The sequence below is a fragment of the Phyllobates terribilis genome, unplaced genomic scaffold (assembly GCF_046119375.1).
Source record: "Phyllobates terribilis strain yellow unplaced genomic scaffold, ASM4611937v1 Scaffold_769__1_contigs__length_694716, whole genome shotgun sequence".
Lineage (NCBI taxonomy): Eukaryota > Metazoa > Chordata > Amphibia > Anura > Dendrobatidae > Phyllobates > Phyllobates terribilis.
Window position 1 is genome coordinate 608,100 of NW_027363529.1, and position 20,635 is coordinate 628,734.

The 20,635-nt window shown below is 43.9% G+C and overlaps 11 non-coding genes and 1 pseudogene across 11 annotated transcripts; all 12 read left to right on the forward strand.

The window, feature by feature from the left end:
- Positions 1-73: 73 nt before the first annotated feature.
- On the forward strand, positions 74-264 carry LOC141239401 (U2 spliceosomal RNA). The gene has a single exon (XR_012304801.1). It is a non-coding gene; the product is annotated as a U2 spliceosomal RNA (small nuclear RNA).
- Positions 265-6,430: 6,166 nt separating this feature from the next.
- On the forward strand, positions 6,431-6,633 carry LOC141239503 (U2 spliceosomal RNA; annotated as a pseudogene).
- A 1,115-nt stretch (positions 6,634-7,748) lies between these two features.
- Positions 7,749-7,939, forward strand: LOC141239402 (U2 spliceosomal RNA). Its single transcript, XR_012304802.1, has one exon. It is a non-coding gene; the product is annotated as a U2 spliceosomal RNA (small nuclear RNA).
- Positions 7,940-9,054: 1,115 nt separating this feature from the next.
- On the forward strand, positions 9,055-9,245 carry LOC141239403 (U2 spliceosomal RNA). Its single transcript, XR_012304803.1, has one exon. It is a non-coding gene; the product is annotated as a U2 spliceosomal RNA (small nuclear RNA).
- Positions 9,246-10,360: 1,115 nt separating this feature from the next.
- LOC141239405 (U2 spliceosomal RNA) lies at positions 10,361-10,551 on the forward strand. The gene has a single exon (XR_012304805.1). It is a non-coding gene; the product is annotated as a U2 spliceosomal RNA (small nuclear RNA).
- Positions 10,552-11,666: 1,115 nt separating this feature from the next.
- Positions 11,667-11,857, forward strand: LOC141239444 (U2 spliceosomal RNA). Its single transcript, XR_012304842.1, has one exon. It is a non-coding gene; the product is annotated as a U2 spliceosomal RNA (small nuclear RNA).
- A 1,115-nt stretch (positions 11,858-12,972) lies between these two features.
- Positions 12,973-13,163, forward strand: LOC141239406 (U2 spliceosomal RNA). The gene has a single exon (XR_012304806.1). It is a non-coding gene; the product is annotated as a U2 spliceosomal RNA (small nuclear RNA).
- Positions 13,164-14,278: 1,115 nt separating this feature from the next.
- On the forward strand, positions 14,279-14,469 carry LOC141239407 (U2 spliceosomal RNA). The gene has a single exon (XR_012304807.1). It is a non-coding gene; the product is annotated as a U2 spliceosomal RNA (small nuclear RNA).
- Positions 14,470-15,584: 1,115 nt separating this feature from the next.
- On the forward strand, positions 15,585-15,775 carry LOC141239408 (U2 spliceosomal RNA). The gene has a single exon (XR_012304808.1). It is a non-coding gene; the product is annotated as a U2 spliceosomal RNA (small nuclear RNA).
- Positions 15,776-16,890: 1,115 nt separating this feature from the next.
- LOC141239409 (U2 spliceosomal RNA) lies at positions 16,891-17,081 on the forward strand. The gene has a single exon (XR_012304809.1). It is a non-coding gene; the product is annotated as a U2 spliceosomal RNA (small nuclear RNA).
- Positions 17,082-18,196: 1,115 nt separating this feature from the next.
- Positions 18,197-18,387, forward strand: LOC141239410 (U2 spliceosomal RNA). Its single transcript, XR_012304810.1, has one exon. It is a non-coding gene; the product is annotated as a U2 spliceosomal RNA (small nuclear RNA).
- A 1,115-nt stretch (positions 18,388-19,502) lies between these two features.
- On the forward strand, positions 19,503-19,693 carry LOC141239445 (U2 spliceosomal RNA). The gene has a single exon (XR_012304843.1). It is a non-coding gene; the product is annotated as a U2 spliceosomal RNA (small nuclear RNA).
- The last annotated feature ends 942 nt before the right edge of the window (positions 19,694-20,635 follow it).

Here is a 20,635-nt window from a genome sequence, read left to right on the forward strand (position 1 = left end):
CCAGGAGCTCATCTCCACAAATGGACTTTTTAGGATCCTTGGGTGGCTCCGTAGTTTGAAACCAATTCTGGTTATCGCTTCTCGGCCTTTTGGCTAAGATCAAGTGTAGTATCTGTTCTTATCAGTTTAATATCTGATACGTCCCCTATCTGGGGACCATATATTAAATGGATTTTTAGAACAGGGAGATGGAAAAAGAGCTTGCTCTGTCCACTCCACGCATTGACCTGGTATTGCAGTATCTCCAGGACCGGTGCACCCCTTCTTTAATGCAGTTTCTAAAATCAGAAAGAATTGAATTCAATGTTTTTTGTTCATTTTGCTTGTTTGTCGGATTTTGGGATGGACTCTTTGGCTCTGCTTTTCTTCTCCTCATTGGATTTTTCATGTTCAAAGTTGCAGAAGCCAGATTACAAGCTCATTTTGGTTCAACTTCAGCAACTGTGCATTGCATTGCCATGTAATGTGATGCAATGCTATCTTTCTAGCTCTCCCTTTCTACTTCCTTTTGGATAAACAGACATATTAGGCAAGCATTTTGGAGCTTTCACCTAAATAACTACAGGTGGTGAGATAAGCTGCACAATATAATTGACCTTTCAGTATATTGTTGCACACACACCATCTATTTAGCAAATGCCCTTGTTATCAACAGCAGCCTTTTAAACTCACCCGAGCTAACAGGTATGTGCGCTGGTTACACTGCTGCGCTTAAAATTTCTTTTTTGGTTTGCTACAATGCCTTTTCTGAAACGTTGTCTCCTTCTGCTGGAACACTGACTTCTTTCATTTAATGCCTGCAGACTATAAAAGAGAACCCAACCCAAAAAGTTTGGTTGATTAGTCTGTGGCATTCTGTTAAACTGTTGCTTATGGCGGTCTCTGTGAGCTTCTCAGCGACATTCAGCCAGCCAGGTATCCTGCCTGCAGTAGATGGAATGTGGCAATGGAACGCTGGCTGCGCGTGTCATAATAGGCTCTGAGCCTTTATATACCTGTGCACAGCAGCAGCCACCTTCAGTCTGCTGCTGGACAGCCAGCAGCAGCAGCAGCAGCAGGAGAGGTATGTAATCAGGAGCCCTCCTGCTAAGGGTAGACAGCTGCTCGTTCCACCCCACCCCCCGCCTTAATTGGTTCTCCTCCCTTCCAACGGTGTTGAGGCGGGTGGGAACAGCAGGGGGTGAAGGTGCTGTGTTTAAAGAGGTGGAGTTATGCAGATCTAAAACGCGTGGATTGCAGCAGCAGCAAGCCGAAAAGTGCAGGCATGTAAGGGATCTAGAGGTTGACAACATGTCTTCTTAACGGGAGTCCAGGAGCTCATCTCCACAAATGGACTTTTTAGGATCCTTGGGTGGCTCCGTAGTTTGAAACCAATTCTGGTTATCGCTTCTCGGCCTTTTGGCTCAGATCGGGGTGTTTGCCTCGGTCTGGGCTGAGGGGTGCGTATTTTCGGCTCGTGTGGTGGAGAAAGCGATCCGTGCCTTGGGCATTACAATGGCGGCTGTAAAGAATACCGTGCGATTGGAGGTTATTGAGGACCACAGACATAACATCGGCTTGGAATTTATTGTCCGGAATATAGTGATGGAATTGACGGGATTTAAACTGGAGAAGATTTTTTGTATCCAGGAGTTTCCTAAAGCTGGTAATTATGACATTTCTTTCTACTTGGAAGCAGACTGTTTGACTTTCTTTCAGCGTTTAAAAGAGAAAAGACATCATGAGTATTTACAATTTATAATCCCTAAGCCTTTGTTTTCTAATATTGAAAGGCCCATTACTGTACACATGTATAACCCGTTTGTGGAGATCCCTTTGATTAGAGCTTTCTTATCACGGTATTGCTCAGTAATAAGGGGGGGAATCATGCAAAAGAATATTTTTGCTGTTTTCAATGGGAATGTGAAATTTTGGGCTCGTTTCAAATCTGACCCTGAGGGTATTGGTGGAACCATGCACCCACCTGCAAATTTCTCCATTGGAGGAAATAGAGGATTCCTACATTATCCTGGTCAGCCCTCTTTTTGTAGGAAATGTTTTTGTTATGGCCATATAGCTGCGGAATGTACCTCTGATGTAACTTGTAGGAATTGTAAAAAATCAGGGCATGAAGCCTTTGAATGTCCCTATCCTGCAATGTGTGACTTATGTGGTGAAAATGGCCACACTTGTAGATCATGTCCTAATGTTAGCCGTCAGGTTTTTTTGGCGCGTCTTAATACTGAGAGACGTAGGACATGGGGGGAGAGACAGGGGGCTCCTCAGGCACAGGAGGGCCCTACTGAAATCCCTCCTGTTGTTCCTGAAACTACTACAATGGTGGAGGAAGTGGTGGATTTTATTCCCACTGTGGCTGAGGTGCATGATATCACTGTAGAGGGAAATCTTGGAGACCAGGTGCAGCCTGACGTGGGTGTGGCACCACCTGTAGAGTTGCCTTCTGGGTCAGGGGCTGAGACGGCTCTCAGTGAGGTAATTGAGGAGGTGGAAAGCTCTGAGGAGATGTCTGCCCTAAGTTCCGTTGACATACAGTGGTCAGTTTCTCCAGAGGAAATAGAGGCTGCCAGGATGCCTTCAGCTGAAAATGCTGCCATCGTTTGTAAAGCCTTGGCCAAACAGAAGAAGACTGGTAAAACTGTAAAGAGGTTACGAAAGAAGAAATTTGAGTCTTTTGAGTCTCACAACCCTTTTTCCGTCCTATCTGACTCTGGGGAGGACTCACATTTGAATGAACCTTATAAGGCCACTCCCATATCACCTAGTGAAGGTTTCTTAGAGGAAAAGGATGTGGCAGGCTTGGAGAGCCTATTTGAATTTTCTGAGGTGGCCTGAGACATGTTGATTTCCTTTTCTGGTCTTCCCGGTCTCCATAACCTGCATTGACACCTATGGTCCTGCGGCTGAAAATAATCTCCCAGAATGTACGTATGTTTGCATCAGCGACAAAGCGTGCCACTGTTCTGGACTATTTGGCATCTAAGGGCTGTGACATTATATGTGTTCAAGAATGTGGTTTATCTAAATTTCCTAAACAAAATGAGTGGCTGTATGGGGAGGCAGTGTGGTCCTTTTCTAATACTAACAGAAATGATGGCATTGGAATCCTTATCCAAAACAGAGACATTCGCTTAAAACAGAAAACTATTATTCTGGAAGGAAGATGTGCTTGTATCACTCTATCATACCTTGGTTGGGACTTTAAACTAATTTGCATATATGCAAATGTGGATAAAAATGAGCGCTTATCACTCTTCAAAAAATTGACTTTTTTTTTGCATGGCAAGTTGCCTGTTTTTGTTATTGGTGACTTTAACTGTATTTTTTCAAAAGAAGCAAGGGCAGGTTCATGGCAATCTAAAGTGGATGTTACAGGTAATCTATGGAACCAAATGACTAAAGACTTCTCCCTTAGGGATGCTGTGTCGGAGAAGCCGGGACCTTTTACATATCATTCAGATGATGGCCATGCCGAGTCTAGACTGGACTATTTTTTTGTTTCCTCACCGGCAGTTAAATGTGTTAAGTATTCCCAAGAGAAAGTTTGCTTCTCTGATCATGAGTGTTTGCTTGGGGTGTTTGAGGTGGATGGTTTTTTCTATGGCAAAGGGAGGTGGCGGATGAATGTGAGTGTTCTGGATGACAAGCAAGTTTTCAGGTGTTTTTCAAAAAAATACCATGGTTGGGTGAGGAGGAAAAGGGATTTTTGCAATATCTTGGAATGGTGGGTGTGGGTCAAGGTTAGAATTAGGGATTTTTTCAGGAAAATTGGCTATATTAAGGCTAAAAAGAAGAGATTATTATATACACAAATAAATAGGAGGATTTCCTTTTTGCATGAATGTAGAGCTATGGGTATAGATGTTAAAAGTGAGTTGGTTAAAATGAAGAACGAAATGGGTGATTGGATGTTTGGACGAGGAAAGGAAATCATATTCCGGTCGAGAGTGAAGTTTAGGGAACAGAATGAGAAATGTACGCGCTTCTTTTTTAAGAAAATGTGTGGTGGTAAACGGGATATGCATGTGTTAGTGAATGATAAGGGTGATGAGGTACATGGTGAGGGAGTGATCAAGGAAGTGGTTAATTTTTATAAAGGCTTGTATGGGGAGAAAAAGTGTGATTTGGGGAACGAGAATGAGTTTTTGCAGGTACTTGGAAATTTTGTTACAGAAAGTGAAAGTCAGGCTTTGATGGATGATTTAACAGAGAAAGAATTGTTGGGTGTGATCTCCAAGTCTCCGAAGAACAAATCCCCTGGGCAGGATGGAATCCCATGTGATTTTTATGCAAAATATTGGGACGTTGTTTCTCAGGATCTGTTTGAAGTCATGAAATCCTTGTTTGCCGGAGTGAGTATGCCTGAGTGTATGAAGGGAGGTTTGGTTGTGTTATTGTTTAAAAAAGGTGATAGAAAGAGGCTAGCCAACTGGAGACCAATTACGCTGCTTAATGCTGATTATAAGATTTTTGCGAAAATTTTGGCTTGTCGTATGAGAGAAGTGATAGCATCTGTGATTGAGGAGGAACAAGTGTGTGCAGTGCCTGAACGGAGGATACAAGAGAACATTTGTCTGGTGAGGGATGTGCTAGAGGATTGTAAGAGTAGAAAGAAAGGTGTGATTGTATGTGCGCTTGACTTTGAAAAGGCCTTTGATTGTGTGGCTCACGTGTTTTTGTTTAATGTGTTGTTGAAGATGGGCTTTCCAGAGCGCTTGGTTAGATTGATTATGGGAATGTATGAGGGTGCTAGAAGTGTGGTGCAGGTGAATGGTTTTTTATCTGAGTCTTTTGAAATATTGTCAGGGGTGAGGCAGGGATGCCCGCTTTCTCCAATCATGTTTATTTGTGTGATGGAGCCTCTTCTCCAGCTTATTAGAAGGGATACAGTTTTAAAGGGGTTTTTGATCCCTGGCTGTGATGGTAAGGCTATTAAAGTGATTGGTTATATGGATGATGTGTGTGTGTTGTGTGATTCTGAGAGTGATGTCGCAAGGGTTAAATGGTTAGTCCAATGTTTTTGTGTGGCCTCTGCTTTCAAAATAAATTGGGAAAAAAGTAAGGTTAAGGGATTTTTTAGTAGTAAAAAAGTGAGTGATGCAGATATGGAATGTGTGGAAGGGGGGATTAAAGTGTTGGGGGTGTGTCTGGATGAGAGTTTAAAAGGGGACAAGAGTTGGGAGGATCTGGGTGGTAAAATTGCAAGGAAATTGGAATTATGGCGTCTGCGTGATCTGTCCTTTACTGGGAAAATTTTAATCATTAAAAGTATCATTCTCCCTATGCTTATTTATGTAGCTTTGATTTTTCCCCCATCTGTTGGAGTTTTGAAGAAGATTAATAGATTACTTTTTGTGTTCCTTTGGGGCAGTAATATAGAGAAGGCCAAGAGGGAATTTCTTCATAGGTGTAAAAGGAATGGTGGCCTAGGATTCCCTAACATCGAGACTTTTATTGGTCTGAATTGTATTAGTTTTTTTGCAGGACTTTTATTAAAGCAATCCAAGGCTGCATGTATGTGTAGATACCTTGGGGGCTCCGTCTTCCATCGGTTAAAATGGATGAATTATGATAACTGTAAACCTACTGCTTATGTATGCCCTTATTGGTACCTACAATTGGAATGTTTTATCAAAAAATTTCATCTTGAGAAAGTTCAGATGGTGAGTTTTCTGAAGAATAAAAGCATGGTGAAAAGGATGTGTGCGGATAATAGGATGTGTGAAATTAATGGGTTAAGGTCAGCTGAAGCGGAGGATGTCTGGTGTAAGCTGGTCAAACATGATATGTCTAACAAACAGAAAGATTTAGTTTGGATGTCTTTGCATGGGATTTTACCTGTGAGGAGTGTACAAAAAAGGAAAGGGTTGGCGGTGTCTGAAAGGTGTCCGAGAGAGCGGTGTGGGTGTAATGAAGAGGTCCATCATGTTCTATGGTCATGTAGGTTTGCGAAGGATGTTTGGTCTAAATTGGGTGGGTTATGTATGGAATTGACTGGGGTGAAACATTTGAATTTTGAAATTGTCATGTTTGGGTTATGCATGTTAAACCGTGAAAAGGATAGGATTTTGTGGCTGTTTTTGGCTTGTGTGAAGGAGGTTTTGTGGAATTGCCGGAACTTGTATGTGTTTAAAAATGAGCGTTTTGAGGTGGATGATTGTGTTAAAATGGTCCTTGAGAAGTTATATTTCTATTATAAGTGTGATATGAAAGGTGGGATGGATGCAGAGGGAGTATGGAAATTCCGGAAATGGAAACATATAATTAGTCTGTAATTTTGTTTTTTTCTGATGTGTATATTGCATTTTTTCAATTTAACTGGATAATAAAAGAAACCATCATGATGAGTTTTAAACGATAAATGATTGTGGAATGGTTGTTTTTTTCAGATGAGGAGACGACCTTTTATTCTGCATTATTGTTTTAAACCTGAATGGTTTTGTAAAAAAAAAAAAAAAAAAAAAAAAAAAAAAAAAAAAAAAATCTGTTCTTATCAGTTTAATATCTGATACGTCCCCTATCTGGGGACCATATATTAAATGGATTTTTAGAACAGGGAGATGGAAAAAGAGCTTGCTCTGTCCACTCCACGCATTGACCTGGTATTGCAGTATCTCCAGGACCGGTGCACCCCTTCTTTAATGCAGTTTCTAAAATCAGAAAGAATTGAATTCAATGTTTTTTGTTCATTTTGCTTGTTTGTCGGATTTTGGGATGGACTCTTTGGCTCTGCTTTTCTTCTCCTCATTGGATTTTTCATGTTCAAAGTTGCAGAAGCCAGATTACAAGCTCATTTTGGTTCAACTTCAGCAACTGTGCATTGCATTGCCATGTAATGTGATGCAATGCTATCTTTCTAGCTCTCCCTTTCTACTTCCTTTTGGATAAACAGACATATTAGGCAAGCATTTTGGAGCTTTCACCTAAATAACTACAGGTGGTGAGATAAGCTGCACAATATAATTGACCTTTCAGTATATTGTTGCACACACACCATCTATTTAGCAAATGCCCTTGTTATCAACAGCAGCCTTTTAAACTCACCCGAGCTAACAGGTATGTGCGCTGGTTACACTGCTGCGCTTAAAATTTCTTTTTTGGTTTGCTACAATGCCTTTTCTGAAACGTTGTCTCCTTCTGCTGGAACACTGACTTCTTTCATTTAATGCCTGCAGACTATAAAAGAGAACCCAACCCAAAAAGTTTGGTTGATTAGTCTGTGGCATTCTGTTAAACTGTTGCTTATGGCGGTCTCTGTGAGCTTCTCAGCGACATTCAGCCAGCCAGGTATCCTGCCTGCAGTAGATGGAATGTGGCAATGGAACGCTGGCTGCGCGTGTCATAATAGGCTCTGAGCCTTTATATATCTGTGCACAGCAGCAGCCACCTTCAGTCTGCTGCTGGACAGCCAGCAGCAGCAGCAGCAGGAGAGGTATGTAATCAGGAGCCCTCCTGCTAAGGGTAGACAGCTGCTCGTTCCACCCCACCCCCCGCCTTAATTGGTTCTCCTCCCTTCCAACGGTGTTGAGGCGGGTGGGAACAGCAGGGGGTGAAGGTGCTGTGTTTAAAGAGGTGGAGTTATGCAGATCTAAAACGCGTGGATTGCAGCAGCAGCAAGCCGAAAAGTGCAGGCATGTAAGGGATCTAGAGGTTGACAACATGTCTTCTTAACGGGAGTCCAGGAGCTCATCTCCACAAATGGACTTTTTAGGATCCTTGGGTGGCTCCGTAGTTTGAAACCAATTCTGGTTATCGCTTCTCGGCCTTTTGGCTAAGATCAAGTGTAGTATCTGTTCTTATCAGTTTAATATCTGATACGTCCCCTATCTGGGGACCATATATTAAATGGATTTTTAGAACAGGGAGATGGAAAAAGAGCTTGCTCTGTCCACTCCACGCATTGACCTGGTATTGCAGTATCTCCAGGACCGGTGCACCCCTTCTTTAATGCAGTTTCTAAAATCAGAAAGAATTGAATTCAATGTTTTTTGTTCATTTTGCTTGTTTGTCGGATTTTGGGATGGACTCTTTGGCTCTGCTTTTCTTCTCCTCATTGGATTTTTCATGTTCAAAGTTGCAGAAGCCAGATTACAAGCTCATTTTGGTTCAACTTCAGCAACTGTGCATTGCATTGCCATGTAATGTGATGCAATGCTATCTTTCTAGCTCTCCCTTTCTACTTCCTTTTGGATAAACAGACATATTAGGCAAGCATTTTGGAGCTTTCACCTAAATAACTACAGGTGGTGAGATAAGCTGCACAATATAATTGACCTTTCAGTATATTGTTGCACACACACCATCTATTTAGCAAATGCCCTTGTTATCAACAGCAGCCTTTTAAACTCACCCGAGCTAACAGGTATGTGCGCTGGTTACACTGCTGCGCTTAAAATTTCTTTTTTGGTTTGCTACAATGCCTTTTCTGAAACGTTGTCTCCTTCTGCTGGAACACTGACTTCTTTCATTTAATGCCTGCAGACTATAAAAGAGAACCCAACCCAAAAAGTTTGGTTGATTAGTCTGTGGCATTCTGTTAAACTGTTGCTTATGGCGGTCTCTGTGAGCTTCTCAGCGACATTCAGCCAGCCAGGTATCCTGCCTGCAGTAGATGGAATGTGGCAATGGAACGCTGGCTGCGCGTGTCATAATAGGCTCTGAGCCTTTATATACCTGTGCACAGCAGCAGCCACCTTCAGTCTGCTGCTGGACAGCCAGCAGCAGCAGCAGCAGGAGAGGTATGTAATCAGGAGCCCTCCTGCTAAGGGTAGACAGCTGCTCGTTCCACCCCACCCCCCGCCTTAATTGGTTCTCCTCCCTTCCAACGGTGTGGAGGCGGGTGGGAACAGCAGGGGGTGAAGGTGCTGTGTTTAAAGAGGTGGAGTTATGCAGATCTAAAACGCGTGGATTGCAGCAGCAGCAAGCCGAAAAGTGCAGGCATGTAAGGGATCTAGAGGTTGACAACATGTCTTCTTAACGGGAGTCCAGGAGCTCATCTCCACAAATGGACTTTTTAGGATCCTTGGGTGGCTCCGTAGTTTGAAACCAATTCTGGTTATCGCTTCTCGGCCTTTTGGCTAAGATCAAGTGTAGTATCTGTTCTTATCAGTTTAATATCTGATACGTCCCCTATCTGGGGACCATATATTAAATGGATTTTTAGAACAGGGAGATGGAAAAAGAGCTTGCTCTGTCCACTCCACGCATTGACCTGGTATTGCAGTATCTCCAGGACCGGTGCACCCCTTCTTTAATGCAGTTTCTAAAATCAGAAAGAATTGAATTCAATGTTTTTTGTTCATTTTGCTTGTTTGTCGGATTTTGGGATGGACTCTTTGGCTCTGCTTTTCTTCTCCTCATTGGATTTTTCATGTTCAAAGTTGCAGAAGCCAGATTACAAGCTCATTTTGGTTCAACTTCAGCAACTGTGCATTGCATTGCCATGTAATGTGATGCAATGCTATCTTTCTAGCTCTCCCTTTCTACTTCCTTTTGGATAAACAGACATATTAGGCAAGCATTTTGGAGCTTTCACCTAAATAACTACAGGTGGTGAGATAAGCTGCACAATATAATTGACCTTTCAGTATATTGTTGCACACACACCATCTATTTAGCAAATGCCCTTGTTATCAACAGCAGCCTTTTAAACTCACCCGAGCTAACAGGTATGTGCGCTGGTTACACTGCTGCGCTTAAAATTTCTTTTTTGGTTTGCTACAATGCCTTTTCTGAAACGTTGTCTCCTTCTGCTGGAACACTGACTTCTTTCATTTAATGCCTGCAGACTATAAAAGAGAACCCAACCCAAAAAGTTTGGTTGATTAGTCTGTGGCATTCTGTTAAACTGTTGCTTATGGCGGTCTCTGTGAGCTTCTCAGCGACATTCAGCCAGCCAGGTATCCTGCCTGCAGTAGATGGAATGTGGCAATGGAACGCTGGCTGCGCGTGTCATAATAGGCTCTGAGCCTTTATATACCTGTGCACAGCAGCAGCCACCTTCAGTCTGCTGCTGGACAGCCAGCAGCAGCAGCAGCAGGAGAGGTATGTAATCAGGAGCCCTCCTGCTAAGGGTAGACAGCTGCTCGTTCCACCCCACCCCCCGCCTTAATTGGTTCTCCTCCCTTCCAACGGTGTTGAGGCGGGTGGGAACAGCAGGGGGTGAAGGTGCTGTGTTTAAAGAGGTGGAGTTATGCAGATCTAAAACGCGTGGATTGCAGCAGCAGCAAGTCGAAAAGTGCAGGCATGTAAGGGATCTAGAGGTTGACAACATGTCTTCTTAACGGGAGTCCAGGAGCTCATCTCCACAAATGGACTTTTTAGGATCCTTGGGTGGCTCCGTAGTTTGAAACCAATTCTGGTTATCGCTTCTCGGCCTTTTGGCTAAGATCAAGTGTAGTATCTGTTCTTATCAGTTTAATATCTGATACGTCCCCTATCTGGGGACCATATATTAAATGGATTTTTAGAACAGGGAGATGGAAAAAGAGCTTGCTCTGTCCACTCCACGCATTGACCTGGTATTGCAGTATCTCCAGGACCGGTGCACCCCTTCTTTAATGCAGTTTCTAAAATCAGAAAGAATTGAATTCAATGTTTTTTGTTCATTTTGCTTGTTTGTCGGATTTTGGGATGGACTCTTTGGCTCTGCTTTTCTTCTCCTCATTGGATTTTTCATGTTCAAAGTTGCAGAAGCCAGATTACAAGCTCATTTTGGTTCAACTTCAGCAACTGTGCATTGCATTGCCATGTAATGTGATGCAATGCTATCTTTCTAGCTCTCCCTTTCTACTTCCTTTTGGATAAACAGACATATTAGGCAAGCATTTTGGAGCTTTCACCTAAATAACTACAGGTGGTGAGATAAGCTGCACAATATAATTGACCTTTCAGTATATTGTTGCACACACACCATCTATTTAGCAAATGCCCTTGTTATCATCAGCAGCCTTTTAAACTCACCCGAGCTAACAGGTATGTGCGCTGGTTACACTGCTGCGCTTAAAATTTCTTTTTTGGTTTGCTACAATGCCTTTTCTGAAACGTTGTCTCCTTCTGCTGGAACACTGACTTCTTTCATTTAATGCCTGCAGACTATAAAAGAGAACCCAACCCAAAAAGTTTGGTTGATTAGTCTGTGGCATTCTGTTAAACTGTTGCTTATGGCGGTCTCTGTGAGCTTCTCAGCGACATTCAGCCAGCCAGGTATCCTGCCTGCAGTAGATGGAATGTGGCAATGGAACGCTGGCTGCGCGTGTCATAATAGGCTCTGAGCCTTTATATACCTGTGCACAGCAGCAGCCACCTTCAGTCTGCTGCTGGACAGCCAGCAGCAGCAGCAGCAGGAGAGGTATGTAATCAGGAGCCCTCCTGCTAAGGGTAGACAGCTGCTCGTTCCACCCCACCCCCCGCCTTAATTGGTTCTCCTCCCTTCCAACGGTGTTGAGGCGGGTGGGAACAGCAGGGGGTGAAGGTGCTGTGTTTAAAGAGGTGGAGTTATGCAGATCTAAAACGCGTGGATTGCAGCAGCAGCAAGCCGAAAAGTGCAGGCATGTAAGGGATCTAGAGGTTGACAACATGTCTTCTTAACGGGAGTCCAGGAGCTCATCTCCACAAATGGACTTTTTAGGATCCTTGGGTGGCTCCGTAGTTTGAAACCAATTCTGGTTATCGCTTCTCGGCCTTTTGGCTAAGATCAAGTGTAGTATCTGTTCTTATCAGTTTAATATCTGATACGTCCCCTATCTGGGGACCATATATTAAATGGATTTTTAGAACAGGGAGATGGAAAAAGAGCTTGCTCTGTCCACTCCACGCATTGACTTGGTATTGCAGTATCTCCAGGACCGGTGCACCCCTTCTTTAATGCAGTTTCTAAAATCAGAAAGAATTGAATTCAATGTTTTTTGTTCATTTTGCTTGTTTGTCGGATTTTGGGATGGACTCTTTGGCTCTGCTTTTCTTCTCCTCATTGGATTTTTCATGTTCAAAGTTGCAGAAGCCAGATTACAAGCTCATTTTGGTTCAACTTCAGCAACTGTGCATTGCATTGCCATGTAATGTGATGCAATGCTATCTTTCTAGCTCTCCCTTTCTACTTCCTTTTGGATAAACAGACATATTAGGCAAGCATTTTGGAGCTTTCACCTAAATAACTACAGGTGGTGAGATAAGCTGCACAATATAATTGACCTTTCAGTATATTGTTGCACACACACCATCTATTTAGCAAATGCCCTTGTTATCAACAGCAGCCTTTTAAACTCACCCGAGCTAACAGGTATGTGCGCTGGTTACACTGCTGCGCTTAAAATTTCTTTTTTGGTTTGCTACAATGCCTTTTCTGAAACGTTGTCTCCTTCTGCTGGAACACTGACTTCTTTCATTTAATGCCTGCAGACTATAAAAGAGAACCCAACCCAAAAAGTTTGGTTGATTAGTCTGTGGCATTCTGTTAAACTGTTGCTTATGGCGGTCTCTGTGAGCTTCTCAGCGACATTCAGCCAGCCAGGTATCCTGCCTGCAGTAGATGGAATGTGGCAATGGAACGCTGGCTGCGCGTGTCATAATAGGCTCTGAGCCTTTATATACCTGTGCACAGCAGCAGCCACCTTCAGTCTGCTGCTGGACAGCCAGCAGCAGCAGCAGCAGGAGAGGTATGTAATCAGGAGCCCTCCTGCTAAGGGTAGACAGCTGCTCGTTCCACCCCACCCCCCGCCTTAATTGGTTCTCCTCCCTTCCAAAGGTGTTGAGGCGGGTGGGAACAGCAGGGGGTGAAGGTGCTGTGTTTAAAGAGGTGGAGTTATGCAGATCTAAAACGCGTGGATTGCAGCAGCAGCAAGCCGAAAAGTGCAGGCATGTAAGGGATCTAGAGGTTGACAACATGTCTTCTTAACGGGAGTCCAGGAGCTCATCTCCACAAATGGACTTTTTAGGATCCTTGGGTGGCTCCGTAGTTTGAAACCAATTCTGGTTATCGCTTCTCGGCCTTTTGGCTAAGATCAAGTGTAGTATCTGTTCTTATCAGTTTAATATCTGATACGTCCCCTATCTGGGGACCATATATTAAATGGATTTTTAGAACAGGGAGATGGAAAAAGAGCTTGCTCTGTCCACTCCACGCATTGACCTGGTATTGCAGTATCTCCAGGACCGGTGCACCCCTTCTTTAATGCAGTTTCTAAAATCAGAAAGAATTGAATTCAATGTTTTTTGTTCATTTTGCTTGTTTGTCGGATTTTGGGATGGACTCTTTGGCTCTGCTTTTCTTCTCCTCATTGGATTTTTCATGTTCAAAGTTGCAGAAGCCAGATTACAAGCTCATTTTGGTTCAACTTCAGCAACTGTGCATTGCATTGCCATGTAATGTGATGCAATGCTATCTTTCTAGCTCTCCCTTTTTACTTCCTTTTGGATAAACAGACATATTAGGCAAGCATTTTGGAGCTTTCACCTAAATAACTACAGGTGGTGAGATAAGCTGCACAATATAATTGACCTTTCAGTATATTGTTGCACACACACCATCTATTTAGCAAATGCCCTTGTTATCAACAGCAGCCTTTTAAACTCACCCGAGCTAACAGGTATGTGCGCTGGTTACACTGCTGCGCTTAAAATTTCTTTTTTGGTTTGCTACAATGCCTTTTCTGAAACGTTGTCTCCTTCTGCTGGAACACTGACTTCTTTCATTTAATGCCTGCAGACTATAAAAGAGAACCCAACCCAAAAAGTTTGGTTGATTAGTCTGTGGCATTCTGTTAAACTGTTGCTTATGGCGGTCTCTGTGAGCTTCTCAGCGACATTCAGCCAGCCAGGTATCCTGCCTGCAGTAGATGGAATGTGGCAATGGAACGCTGGCTGCGCGTGTCATAATAGGCTCTGAGCCTTTATATACCTGTGCACAGCAGCAGCCACCTTCAGTCTGCTGCTGGACAGCCAGCAGCAGCAGCAGCAGGAGAGGTATGTAATCAGGAGCCCTCCTGCTAAGGGTAGACAGCTGCTCGTTCCACCCCACCCCCCGCCTTAATTGGTTCTCCTCCCTTCCAACGGTGTTGAGGCGGGTGGGAACAGCAGGGGGTGAAGGTGCTGTGTTTAAAGAGGTGGAGTTATGCAGATCTAAAACGCGTGGATTGCAGCAGCAGCAAGCCGAAAAGTGCAGGCATGTAAGGGATCTAGAGGTTGACAACATGTCTTCTTAACGGGAGTCCAGGAGCTCATCTCCACAAATGGACTTTTTAGGATCCTTGGGTGGCTCCGTAGTTTGAAACCAATTCTGGTTATCGCTTCTCGGCCTTTTGGCTAAGATCAAGTGTAGTATCTGTTCTTATCAGTTTAATATCTGATACGTCCCCTATCTGGGGACCATATATTAAATGGATTTTTAGAACAGGGAGATGGAAAAAGAGCTTGCTCTGTCCACTCCACGCATTGACCTGGTATTGCAGTATCTCCAGGACCGGTGCACCCCTTCTTTAATGCAGTTTCTAAAATCAGAAAGAATTTAATTCAATGTTTTTTGTTCATTTTGCTTGTTTGTCGGATTTTGGGATGGACTCTTTGGCTCTGCTTTTCTTCTCCTCATTGGATTTTTCATGTTCAAAGTTGCAGAAGCCAGATTACAAGCTCATTTTGGTTCAACTTCAGCAACTGTGCATTGCATTGCCATGTAATGTGATGCAATGCTATCTTTCTAGCTCTCCCTTTCTACTTCCTTTTGGATAAACAGACATATTAGGCAAGCATTTTGGAGCTTTCACCTAAATAACTACAGGTGGTGAGATAAGCTGCACAATATAATTGACCTTTCAGTATATTGTTGCACACACACCATCTATTTAGCAAATGCCCTTGTTATCAACAGCAGCCTTTTAAACTCACCCGAGCTAACAGGTATGTGCGCTGGTTACACTGCTGCGCTTAAAATTTCTTTTTTGGTTTGCTACAATGCCTTTTCTGAAACGTTGTCTCCTTCTGCTGGAACACTGACTTCTTTCATTTAATGCCTGCAGACTATAAAAGAGAACCCAACCCAAAAAGTTTGGTTGATTAGTCTGTGGCATTCTGTTAAACTGTTGCTTATGGCGGTCTCTGTGAGCTTCTCAGCGACATTCAGCCAGCCAGGTATCCTGCCTGCAGTAGATGGAATGTGGCAATGGAACGCTGGCTGCGCGTGTCATAATAGGCTCTGAGCCTTTATATACCTGTGCACAGCAGCAGCCACCTTCAGTCTGCTGCTGGACAGCCAGCAGCAGCAGCAGCAGGAGAGGTATGTAATCAGGAGCCCTCCTGCTAAGGGTAGACAGCTGCTCGTTCCACCCCACCCCCCGCCTTAATTGGTTCTCCTCCCTTCCAACGGTGTTGAGGCGGGTGGGAACAGCAGGGGGTGAAGGTGCTGTGTTTAAAGAGGTGGAGTTATGCAGATCTAAAACGCGTGGATTGCAGCAGCAGCAAGCCGAAAAGTGCAGGCATGTAAGGGATCTAGAGGTTGACAACATGTCTTCTTAACGGGAGTCCAGGAGCTCATCTCCACAAATGGACTTTTTAGGATCCTTGGGTGGCTCCGTAGTTTGAAACCAATTCTGGTTATCGCTTCTCGGCCTTTTGGCTAAGATCAAGTGTAGTATCTGTTCTTATCAGTTTAATATCTGATACGTCCCCTATCTGGGGACCATATATTAAATGGATTTTTAGAACAGGGAGATGGAAAAAGAGCTTGCTCTGTCCACTCCACGCATTGACCTGGTATTGCAGTATCTCCAGGACCGGTGCACCCCTTCTTTAATGCAGTTTCTAAAATCAGAAAGAATTGAATTCAATGTTTTTTGTTCATTTTGCTTGTTTGTCGGATTTTGGGATGGACTCTTTGGCTCTGCTTTTCTTCTCCTCATTGGATTTTTCATGTTCAAAGTTGCAGAAGCCAGATTACAAGCTCATTTTGGTTCAACTTCAGCAACTGTGCATTGCATTGCCATGTAATGTGATGCAATGCTATCTTTCTAGCTCTCCCTTTCTACTTCCTTTTGGATAAACAGACATATTAGGCAAGCATTTTGGAGCTTTCACCTAAATAACTACAGGTGGTGAGATAAGCTGCACAATATAATTGACCTTTCAGTATATTGTTGCACACACACCATCTATTTAGCAAATGCCCTTGTTATCAACAGCAGCCTTTTAAACTCACCCGAGCTAACAGGTATGTGCGCTGGTTACACTGCTGCGCTTAAAATTTCTTTTTTGGTTTGCTACAATGCCTTTTCTGAAACGTTGTCTCCTTCTGCTGGAACACTGACTTCTTTCATTTAATGCCTGCAGACTATAAAAGAGAACCCAACCCAAAAAGTTTGGTTGATTAGTCTGTGGCATTCTGTTAAACTGTTGCTTATGGCGGTCTCTGTGAGCTTCTCAGCGACATTCAGCCAGCCAGGTATCCTGCCTGCAGTAGATGGAATGTGGCAATGGAACGCTGGCTGCGCGTGTCATAATAGGCTCTGAGCCTTTATATACCTGTGCACAGCAGCAGCCACCTTCAGTCTGCTGCTGGACAGCCAGCAGCAGCAGCAGCAGGAGAGGTATGTAATCAGGAGCCCTCCTGCTAAGGGTAGACAGCTGCTCGTTCCACCCCACCCCCCGCCTTAATTGGTTCTCCTCCCTTCCAACGGTGTTGAGGCGGGTGGGAACAGCAGGGGGTGAAGGTGCTGTGTTTAAAGAGGTGGAGTTATGCAGATCTAAAACGCGTGGATTGCAGCAGCAGCAAGCCGAAAAGTGCAGGCATGTAAGGGATCTAGAGGTTGACAACATGTCTTCTTAACGGGAGTCCAGGAGCTCATCTCCACAAATGGACTTTTTAGGATCCTTGGGTGGCTCCGTAGTTTGAAACCAATTCTGGTTATCGCTTCTCGGCCTTTTGGCTAAGATCAAGTGTAGTATCTGTTCTTATCAGTTTAATATCTGATACGTCCCCTATCTGGGGACCATATATTAAATGGATTTTTAGAACAGGGAGATGGAAAAAGAGCTTGCTCTGTCCACTCCACGCATTGACCTGGTATTGCAGTATCTCCAGGACCGGTGCACCCCTTCTTTAATGCAGTTTCTAAAATCAGAAAGAATTGAATTCAATGTTTTTTGTTCATTTTGCTTGTTTGTCGGATTTTGGGATGGACTCTTTGGCTCTGCTTTTCTTCTCCTCATTGGATTTTTCATGTTCAAAGTTGCAGAAGCCAGATTACAAGCTCATTTTGGTTCAACTTCAGCAACTGTGCATTGCATTGCCATGTAATGTGATGCAATGCTATCTTTCTAGCTCTCCCTTTCTACTTCCTTTTGGATAAACAGACATATTAGGCAAGCATTTTGGAGCTTTCACCTAAATAACTACAGGTGGTGAGATAAGCTGCACAATATAATTGACCTTTCAGTATATTGTTGCACACACACCATCTATTTAGCAAATGCCCTTGTTATCAACAGCAGCCTTTTAAACTCACCCGAGCTAACAGGTATGTGCGCTGGTTACACTGCTGCGCTTAAAATTTCTTTTTTGGTTTGCTACAATGCCTTTTCTAAAACGTTGTCTCCTTCTGCTGGAACACTGACTTCTTTCATTTAATGCCTGCAGACTATAAAAGAGAACCCAACCCAAAAAGTTTGGTTGATTAGTCTGTGGCATTCTGTTAAACTGTTGCTTATGGCGGTCTCTGTGAGCTTCTCAGCGACATTCAGCCAGCCAGGTATCCTGCCTGCAGTAGATGGAATGTGGCAATGGAACGCTGGCTGCGCGTGTCATAATAGGCTCTGAGCCTTTATATACCTGTGCACAGCAGCAGCCACCTTCAGTCTGCTGCTGGACAGCCAGCAGCAGCAGCAGCAGGAGAGGTATGTAATCAGGAGCCCTCCTGCTAAGGGTAGACAGCTGCTCGTTCCACCCCACCCCCCGCCTTAATTGGTTCTCCTCCCTTCCAACGGTGTTGAGGCGGGTGGGAACAGCAGGGGGTGAAGGTGCTGTGTTTAAAGAGGTGGAGTTATGCAGATCTAAAACGCGTGGATTGCAGCAGCAGCAAGCCGAAAAGTGCAGGCATGTAAGGGATCTAGAGGTTGACAACATGTCTTCTTAACGGGAGTCCAGGAGCTCATCTCCACAAATGGACTTTTTAGGATCCTTGGGTGGCTCCGTAGTTTGAAACCAATTCTGGTTATCGCTTCTCGGCCTTTTGGCTAAGATCAAGTGTAGTATCTGTTCTTATCAGTTTAATATCTGATACGTCCCCTATCTGGGGACCATATATTAAATGGATTTTTAGAACAGGGAGATGGAAAAAGAGCTTGCTCTGTCCACTCCACGCATTGACCTGGTATTGCAGTATCTCCAGGACCGGTGCACCCCTTCTTTAATGCAGTTTCTAAAATCAGAAAGAATTGAATTCAATGTTTTTTGTTCATTTTGCTTGTTTGTCGGATTTTGGGATGGACTCTTTGGCTCTGCTTTTCTTCTCCTCATTGGATTTTTCATGTTCAAAGTTGCAGAAGCCAGATTACAAGCTCATTTTGGTTCAACTTCAGCAACTGTGCATTGCATTGCCATGTAATGTGATGCAATGCTATCTTTCTAGCTCTCCCTTTCTACTTCCTTTTGGATAAACAGACATATTAGGCAAGCATTTTGGAGCTTTCACCTAAATAACTACAGGTGGTGAGATAAGCTGCACAATATAATTGACCTTTCAGTATATTGTTGCACACACACCATCTATTTAGCAAATGCCCTTGTTATCAACAGCAGCCTTTTAAACTCACCCGAGCTAACAGGTATGTGCGCTGGTTACACTGCTGCGCTTAAAATTTCTTTTTTGGTTTGCTACAATGCCTTTTCTGAAACGTTGTCTCCTTCTGCTGGAACACTGACTTCTTTCATTTAATGCCTGCAGACTATAAAAGAGAACCCAACCCAAAAAGTTTGGTTGATTAGTCTGTGGCATTCTGTTAAACTGTTGCTTATGGCGGTCTCTGTGAGCTTCTCAGCGACATTCAGCCAGCCAGGTATCCTGCCTGCAGTAGATGGAATGTGGCAATGGAACGCTGGCTGCGCGTGTCATAATAGGCTCTGAGCCTTTATATACCTGTGCACAGCAGCAGCCACCTTCAGTCTGCTGCTGGACAGCCAGCAGCAGCAGCAGCAGGAGAGGTATGTAATCAGGAGCCCTCCTGCTAAGGGTAGACAGCTGCTCGTTCCACCCCACCCCCCGCCTTAATTGGTTCTCCTCCCTTCCAACGGTGTTGAGGCGGGTGGGAACAGCAGGGGGTGAAGGTGCTGTGTTTAAAGAGGTGGAGTTATGCAGATCTAAAACGCGTGGATTGCAGCAGCAGCAAGCCGAAAAGTGCAGGCATGTAAGGGATCTAGAGGTTGACAACATGTCTTCTTAACGGGAGTCCAGGAGCTCATCTCCACAAATTGACTTTTTAGGATCCTTGGGTGGCTCCGTAGTTTGAAACCAATTCTGGTTATCGCTTCTCGGCCTTTTGGCTAAGATCAAGTGTAGTATCTGTTCTTATCAGTTTAATATCTGATACGTCCCCTATCTGGGGACCATATATTAAATGGATTTTTAGAACAGGGAGATGGAAAAAGAGCTTGCTCTGTCCACTCCACGCATTGACTTGGTATTGCAGTATCTCCAGGACCGGTGCACCCCTTCTTTAATGCAGTTTCTAAAATCAGAAAGAATTGAATTCAATGTTTTTTGTTCATTTTGCTTGTTTGTCGGATTTTGGGATGGACTCTTTGGCTCTGCTTTTCTTCTCCTCATTGGATTTTTCATGTTCAAAGTTGCAGAAGCCAGATTACAAGCTCATTTTGGTTCAACTTCAGCAACTGTGCATTGCATTGCCATGTAATGTGATGCAATGCTATCTTTCTAGCTCTCCCTTTCTACTTCCTTTTGGATAAACAGACATATTAGGCAAGCATTTTGGAGCTTTCACCTAAATAACTACAGGTGGTGAGATAAGCTGCACAATATAATTGACCTTTCAGTATATTGTTGCACACACACCATCTATTTAGCAAATGCCCTTGTTATCAACAGCAGCCTTTTAAACTCACCCGAGCTAACAGGTATGTGCGCTGGTTACACTGCTGCGCTTAAAATTTCTTTTTTGGTTTGCTACAATGCCTTTTCTGAAACGTTGTCTCCTTCTGCTGGAACACTGACTTCTTTCATTTAATGCCTGCAGACTATAAAAGAGAACCCAACCCAAAAAGTTTGGTTGATTAGTCTGTGGCATTCTGTTAAACTGTTGCTTATGGCGGTCTCTGTGAGCTTCTCAGCGACATTCAGCCAGCCAGGTATCCTGCCTGCAGTAGATGGAATGTGGCAATGGAACGCTGGCTGCGCGTGTCATAATAGGCTCTGAGCCTTTATATACCTGTGCACAGCAGCAGCCACCTTCAGTCTGCTGCTGGACAGCCAGCAGCAGCAGCAGCAGGAGAGGTATGTAATCAGGAGCCCTCCTGCTAAGGGTAGACAGCTGCTCGTTCCACCCCACCCCCCGCCTTAATTGGTTCTCCTCCCTTCCAACGGTGTTGAGGCGGGTGGGAACAGCAGGGGGTGAAGGTGCTGTGTTTAAAGAGGTGGAG